This window comes from Lathyrus oleraceus, chromosome 5, assembly GCF_024323335.1.
Source record: "Lathyrus oleraceus cultivar Zhongwan6 chromosome 5, CAAS_Psat_ZW6_1.0, whole genome shotgun sequence".
Taxonomy (NCBI): domain Eukaryota; kingdom Viridiplantae; phylum Streptophyta; class Magnoliopsida; order Fabales; family Fabaceae; genus Lathyrus; species Lathyrus oleraceus.
Genome location: NC_066583.1, coordinates 630,161,964 through 630,170,640, shown reverse-complemented (window position 1 = coordinate 630,170,640; position 8,677 = coordinate 630,161,964). Strand labels below are relative to the sequence as shown.

The window sequence follows — 8,677 nt, the reverse complement described above, 5'->3', positions numbered from 1 at the left end:
GGATACAGATATGCAACTTCCAATACACGTGTTTCAACCCTAAAAAATCAGTATATCCACACCTTTCACTTCAATATTTTTTGCTTATATTTGAAGCAAACTTTCCCAGAAGTAACCATCATTAATGCTCTACTTTAACCTCACATCAAACCTATATCTATCATACTTTTCAATAAAGATAGAAACCAAATTTGAATAATATAATATTAATTTTTTTGAAATCTAACAAATTTATTTCATTCCCCTATAAGATTACTAAAATACAATTTTAAATTAATTCCAGGTACAATATTCTGTTTGGATTCATATATATATTTTTTTTAAAATCATTATGTAATTGCAATTTTTATAAATTCATTCTGTACATTGACAATATTTTTTCTTAATACTGTTTTTTTCTTACATTGACAATACTTTTTCTTACCTATTTATACTACTAAAAAATATTACCGTTATTTTATTGTTGTTGCAATCTTATCATTCCAAAACGAAATCAATATCCTGAAATCAAATTAATTATTATTGTAGTTTTTTTGCCAAATATTATCGTTGCTTGATTTTCTTTAAATGACAAAATGAATTTTTTTAATAATAAATATTACCGTTATTTTATTGTTGTTGCAATCTTATCATTCCAAAATGAAATCAATATCCTGAAATCAAATTAATTATTATTGTATTTTTTTGCCAAATATTATCGTTGTTTGATTTTCTTTAAATGACAAATTGAATTTTTTTAATAATAAATATGAACCACTTAAATTGTAGGAGCGTGTGTTTCTTTATGGACATTGCAAATGAGAGATCGTTGGAAAATCTCAAATATCCAAATGCTTCTGACACAGCAACATCGGTAAATGTGTAGGAACTTGGGAAAACTATAGATAAACATGCTCTAATGAAATCCCTTTAGGTTTTACGGCTATATTAATACATAGGCTGATGAAAAACTTTTCATTTCCCTATATTACACATATCCACATGTTACGGAATTGCCAATTATTTTGGAGGGAACAGACGAATTTTCGTACCAAATATATATATATATATATATATATATATATATATATATATATATATATATATATATATATATATATATATATATATATATATATATATATATATATATATATATAATGGAAATGATCCATTCTTAACATGTACCTTATATATTATATATTAGCATTTCAAGTATTGTTCCAAATTCAAGAAATGAACTTATCATGTTGAATGAGCAAAAGCTGTAAGAAAACTTTATTCAAATAAAGCCATGGCAATGTAAGTTATGTTTTTTATCAGGTGAACATTTGATATTTTTATTCACTATAAAATTATATATCTTTTGTTTTATTTATAATGATGAAGATATATAATATCTGTTATATATGTGTAATTTTTTCAGATGTATGATCAAGTATGATCATTTTGAATTATAGAGCCTGAGTGAGTACTATAATAGAAAATATTCAAAATGGTAGATGAAGAATTACATTTTAAAACTATTTTGAGGAGGAAGAATGTTGCAAAAGCCAGAATTTATAGAAAGAGTGTTATTAATGACAAGAAATCTAAGAGGTTGAAAACTGCTCTAAAAGAAAACGGTACATTTGATAAAAGACGCGGCAATGACTCAACAGCTTTGAGGATACCACTATCAGAACTTTCGCCAAACATACTAAATGACGGTCGTGGTATAGCCAACGTTGAAGTAAGTCGTCAACTTCATTCGTCCTTAAAGACTAAGCCAAGTACCAATAATAATATCAGATCAAAAAGGATATCAAGCAGAAACATTACCAAATTAGGAGTTAACTTATCTAAGAGGTTTGACAATACATTTGCTGCAACAACATCAAACCAAGATCCAATACCAGAATTGCAACTCAATGAGCTTTTTGCATCTGATAGTGGAGACGATAATATGAATGATGAATCTGACGGTATATTCTTAATAATTTTTCATTTGAGTTAATTTGTTTATGATATGTCATAGAATATTACAATATTCTTAACACAATAAATGTTATGTCAAAAGGTTACAGTTCAGCAACAAATTCAAGTTTTGATGAAGATGAAATGTCTAATGGAACAGATGCTATGGAAACTTTTGAAATTACATAAGGTATTTTAAAATGATTTACTATAAATAATATTTTATTATTATGAAATACAACTCATTTAACATATGAATTAAATACTATTGATGATCATGAGGGTATTATGATATAGGGGATCCTGTCATTGAATGTCAATATTGTGGTGCAAATATGTGGTATTCGGAAAGGAAAAACAAATGCCGTCATGCGTCCAATCCTAAATTTTCCATGTGTTGTGGATCAGGAAAAGTTCAGTTACCTTTGTTAAAACCCGCTCCTAAAGTTCTATAACATCTGTTGTTTGACAACGAATCATGTGAATCAAAAAATTTCCAACAACAAATTCGAATGTACAACGTTATGTTTGCATTTACATCTCCCGGTGCGAAAGTGGACAATCGATTTAACAACGGTAGATTCCCTCCCAATTTTCGTATCCAAGGTCAATCATGTCACCGAATAGGAAGCATGTTACCGATGTCAGGTCAAAATCCACGATTTGCACAACTATATGTTTATGACACTGAGAATGAAATTGAAAACAGAATGCATGGATTCAGGTTAGATATCTATTATTTTCCAAACTTTAAATTTATTTATTTAAGAAACTTGCAATAAACTGTTTCAACTCTTTTCATTATAGGTCAAAAAGTGGAGTTGATGTTAATATTGTGAGAAAACTATCTGAAATGTTATATGAACATAATGTTCATGCACAATCATTTCGCATGGCAAGGGACAGACTTTGTGAAGAAGGTGTTTCTGATTTAAAACTTCGTTTAATATCTGAACGAAGAAATGATGGAAGGATATATAATCAACCAACTGTATCTGAAGTAGTTGCTTTAATTGTTGAAGATGTCGACACTGCAGAAAAAAGAGACATTATAGTGCAAAAACAATATGGCGAACTTCAAAGGATAGATGAGTATCATACCAGTTATTTAGGATATCAGTACCCATTATTATTTCCATATGGTGAGGATGGATATAGACCTAATGTGAGGCACCGTGATAAAGGGACAAATATTCGCCACTTCACAGACATAACACAGTCAGAACAGAACAATAAAGATATTCCTTGGGAAGAAGCAACAAAGCGAAATCGACTTACAATAAGAGAGTGGTTGGCCTTTAGAATTCAATCAAGATCTAATGAAGCACAAACATTGTTGCGATCAAGGAGACTTTATCAACAATTTTTGGTAGATGGTTTTACAATAATGGAATCAGAAAGACTTAGGTGGCTTCGAAAGAATCAGTCAAAACTGAGGGTTGGCAAGTATCACAATTTGAATGAATATAATTCAAATGGAGAAATGCACGGGTCAAACACAGGTAAGAGGGTTGTGCTACCTTCTTCATACGTTGGTAGTCGTAGATATATGGATCAACTATACTTTGACGGAATGGCAATATGCAGCTATGTCGGATTTCCAGATCTTTTCATTACATTCACATGTAACCCCAACTGGCCTGAAATTCAGCGTTTGCTTGGTTCTGTTCATCTAAAAGCATCAGATCATCCTGACATCATTTCAAGAGTCTTTAAAATGAAATTTGATGAGCTTTTGTCTGATCTCACAAAGAAAAGTCTATTGGGGAAAGTTCTTGCATGTGAGTAACTTATTCCATATTCAATTAATCGTATTGTTATTTTCAAATTTATCATTCGTGTGCTGACTATTGTATATATTTTATATATTTATTTTTATAGATATGTATACAATTGAGTTTCAAAAGAGAGGATTACCACATGCTCACATCTTAATTTTCCTCCATCCATCTAACAAATATCCAACTCCAAGTGATATTGATCGCATTATTTCAGCTGAAATACCTGACCAAGATACCAATGAAGAGTTGTATAATTTGGTTAAAACTCACATGATTCATGGCCCGTATGGATTTGCAAATCGATCTTCACCGTGCATGAAAGATGGAAAATATTCTAAATATTTTCCAAAACAGTTTCAGCCCGAAACAATTGTTGATCAAGATGGATTTCCGGTATATAGAAGAAGGGACAATGGACATACAGTTCTTAAGAATGGAATTCAAGTCGATAACCGGAATGTTGTTCCACACAATGCAAAGTTGTTGACAAAGTACCAAGCTCACATAAACATGGAATGGTGCAATCAAAGTACATCGATTAAGTACTTATTCAAGTACATCAACAAAGGTTACGACAGAATCACCGCTGCCATTGTACCGAATGATGATGGAACTTCCAACCATCCACAGAATATTGATGAGATCAAACAGTATATTGATTGTAGGTACGTTTCTAATATATCACTTGAAATATGATGTCATGCAATTTATCTATTTCAACTAAAAGTGTGCAATTTTTCTTTACGTGCATGGTGTAGAAAATTTTATATGTACACTGTTTTGACTATATGTGTTATAATAAAATTTATATATTATGTCTACAATAATCATTCTATTAATTTTAAATCCATTGCCTTTCATTATATTATTTGTAGGTACGTTTCTCCGAGTGAAGCATCTTGGAGGATATTCTCCTTTCCAATCCATGGTAGAAAACCAGCTGTTGAGAGACTGTACTTTCATTGTGAAGGTCAAAATTCGGTATATTACACTGATTTTGATCGTATCAATATAGTTCTGGAAAAACCAAGTGTAACTGAATCGATGTTTACATCATGGTTCGAAGCAAATTGCAAGTATCCTGAAGCACAAAATTTAACTTACAACAAATTTGTTTCAAAATTTGTTTATGTTAAGAAAAAAAGAGAATGGAAACCCCGTCAAAAAGGTTACACAATTGGTAGGCTTATATGGGTTCCTCCAACAACTGGCGAATTGTACTATCTTAGATTGATGCTCACACATGTCAAAGGCCCCCGCAGTTATAATGATATAAAAACAGTGAATAACGTAAAATATGATACTTTCCGGGATGCCTGTTTTGCTATGGGTTTTATCGGCGATGATAGAGAATTCATTGCAGCTATTAAAGAGGCAAATCATTGGGGTTCAGGTCAATATTTGAGATTACTATTTGTTCACATGTTATTATCAGGCAGCATTAACAGGCCAAGACATGTATGGAGTAAAACATGTCATCTCTTAGCTGATGGAATACTATATGCTCAACAGCGAATTGCAAACAATAAAGGTATTATTTTTCCTATATTGTGAATTTTTATTATATTTATTTGTTTGATTCTTAAAAGTAAATTTGTTTTATAGTTTACACTTATAATTACTATTGTATAAAGGTTTGAGGTTGTCGGATGAAGAGATAATGAATTTAACATTAATTGAGATTGAACGAAATCTTCAAAGGAAGAGCCGAAGTCTAAAGGAATTTGCTGGAATGCCTTATCCAAGTGGATATGTGGTTGAGCAGTTGGGAAATAAGCTCATATACGAAGAGCGGAGTTACAATCCAGCCGAACAATTGCAAGAATACAATAATTTGTTCTTAAATCTTACAGGTAAATATGTTAAATGTTTGTAAGTTTTGTCATAATTTTATAAAGTTAACTTTTAAAGTATGATTTTATCTTACAATTTTTTTTAATGTATAATTAATTTATTCACTGCATGTTTGCTATGTATTTTTTTAAATTAGATGAGCAAAGAGGTGTATTCAAGCGAATAATGGAAGCAGTAAACAATCAACAAGGAGGCGTATTTTTTTTGTATGGATACGGTGGCACAGGGAAAACCTACATGTGGAGAACTCTAGCTTCCTACATAAGATCAAAGAAACAAATTTGTTTAACTGTTGCTTCATCGGGCATAGCTTCACTACTACTTCCAGGAGGTCGAACGGCTCATTCAATGTTCAAGATTCCAATACCTACAATGGAGTCTTCTACATGTAATATCGACAAAGGTAGTGATCGTGCAGAGCTACTAAAAATGGCAAAGTTGATAATTTGGGATGAAGCTCCAATGGCACACAGATTTTGTTTTGAAGCGTTTGATAAAACCCTTAAAGACATAATGGGGCGTTCCAATTGTTCTGACAAATTATTCGGAGGGAAACTAATTGTATTTGGTGGAGATTTTCGGCAAATATTACCAGTTGTACCAAGGGGCAGCCGTTCAGATATAATACATTCTACAATAAATTCATCATACATCTGGGATCATTGTGTTGTGCTGAAGCTTACAAAGAACATGCGACTCCAACAAGCCGGCAATACTTCAAGTACATCTGAATTAGAATTGTTTTCTAATTGGATATTAAAAGTTGGCGATGGGAAATTGGAAGAACCTAACGATGGTTACACGGATATTCCTATTCCAAATGATTTCTTAATTTCTAACTATGATGATCCACTAGAAGCCATTGTTAGTGAAACATATCCGAATTTTCTTAACAATTACAAGAATCCAAAATTTTTGCAATCAAGAGCTATATTGGCAGGAACAATTGAAACGGTTGACATCATAAATCAATACGTTTTGGGATTCATACCAGGTATGCGTTATCCATTGTAAACATATTTATAGATACATTCATATATTTATATGTACTAACATAGATTTATAATAATAAAATTTCAAAAAATTTCCCAAAGGTGAAGAAAAGGAATATTTAAGTTCAGATTCTGTAGACACTTTTGACGGTGAAGGAAATGAAGCTTTTGATGTTTTGACCCCGGAATTTTTGAATACACTTACAACTTCCGGTCTACCTAACCACAAGATTAAATTGAAGATTGGGACCCCTATTATGTTGCTTCGAAACATTGATCAACCTGAAGGTCTCTGCAATGGAACAAGGCTTATAGTTACAAGATTGGCAAACCACGTTATCGAGGCAAAGATTATATCTGGAAAGAATATTGGAGGGGTTATCTATATTCCAAGAATGGATATGACTCCAACACAATCTCCGTGGCCATTCAAAATGACTAGAAGGCAATTTCCCATAACTATATGTTATGCTATGACAATTAACAAATCTCAAGGTCAGTCATTGGATTATGTTGGATTGTATTTGCCTAGAAGTGTATTTAGTCATGGTCAACTATATGTTGCAATATCAAGGGTCAAAAGCAAAAAAGGGCTTAAGATATTAATCCATGACAAGGATAACCATCCATTGAATTCTACAACAAACGTCGTGTTCAAAGAAGTTTTTGAAAACTTATAGAACGTAAGTTTTTCATTAGTTATATTATATCAACAAATGTCGTTGTTTATTATTAGAATTTTATTGAATGAGTTGTATAAAATATACATTATGTTTTAACATTTGTTTATATGGATGGTTCAATCTTGATATGATCAGATGAATCCAATTGAAGAAAATCATTTGATGTATGTCTGCCATGGTCAGTTGTACCAAAGACGCATCAAACGAGCTTTTGATAAGAAGGTTCTTCCTCGTGAGTACCACGCAAGAGAACTAGTGCTCAAGAGACATTTTGCTATTCACTCGGATCCCCGGGGCGAATTGACTAACAACTATGAAGGACCTTTTGTCATTAAGAAGGCCTTCTCAGGCGGATCCCTAATCCTCACCACCATGGATGGGGACGATTTATCGTCGCTAGTGAATTCCCACATAGTCAAAAAATATTACGCCTAAAAAGAAATGATGATAAAAGCCCGCTAGATTGACTTTCACATGGACAATCTAGGCAAAAAGGGGTATCCCGATAGACCAAAAAATGAATTATCCATGTAAAAGTTAGGGATCAAATGAAAATATATAAAACTCACTAATTTGAAAACCCGAAAGGGAGACTTAGGAAAAAATGAGCATTCCGGTGGACGGAAAAAATAGAAAATGTCTAGACAAAAGTTAAGGATAAAGGCATTTGACTATGTTCCTTGAGCCTATCTCACTACAACTATATCTCAGACGGTCGAAGATCGATCCAATCATCGTCAATCAAAGTGAAGTATTGGAGCTTAGATCCTACAGTGGATGATTTCCAATGTTGTAATCAATGGAAAAATACTAAAATATTTCACATTGTCATTTCCTTAATTTTTCAATTTTTGTAGTTTTCTCTTTAAGGACTTTTGCATCCTTGTACGCATTGTATGTACAGATTTTATAATCAATAAAATTCATTTCTTTTACCAATTACTTTTCATTTCTCATGTATTTTGTTTGCGAAATAACTGATTTATTTTGATCACACAACGCTATAAAAATTAGGGAATAATAAAAGCTACATAAAAAGAAAACCTTATGCATTACTTTAACCTCCTGAAGAATCCTAAAAGATGATCGGTATTTTGAATTTTTTTGCTTAACATCTGGAAATGTCTTGATGACTCCCCGGTTAGATCATATATCTTTGTACTCGTCAGCAGAACCATGTGGAATCCCTAGCAGTGGTGGTAATACATAGCGTTCTCATTAATAACATTTTCTTTAGTATAATCAGTGACGAGTCAAAGTCTCATATCTTGTGAATGACATTCATATGGCACACATCACATGTAACATGCATATCATGTTCCTCATTTGCAATTAATATCCCCACATAATATCAATAAATCCCACCAGATGAACCTATAAAAGTCAAGCTGTCATCACAATATTCCGTGTGACCCGTTCTCAACAGAAATTT

At 32.1% G+C, this 8,677-nt stretch overlaps 1 pseudogene; it reads left to right on the top strand.

Moving 5' to 3' along the window:
* The first annotated feature begins 1,474 nt into the window (after window positions 1–1,474).
* Window positions 1,475–7,242, top strand: LOC127082554 (uncharacterized; annotated as a pseudogene).
* The last annotated feature ends 1,435 nt before the right edge of the window (window positions 7,243–8,677 follow it).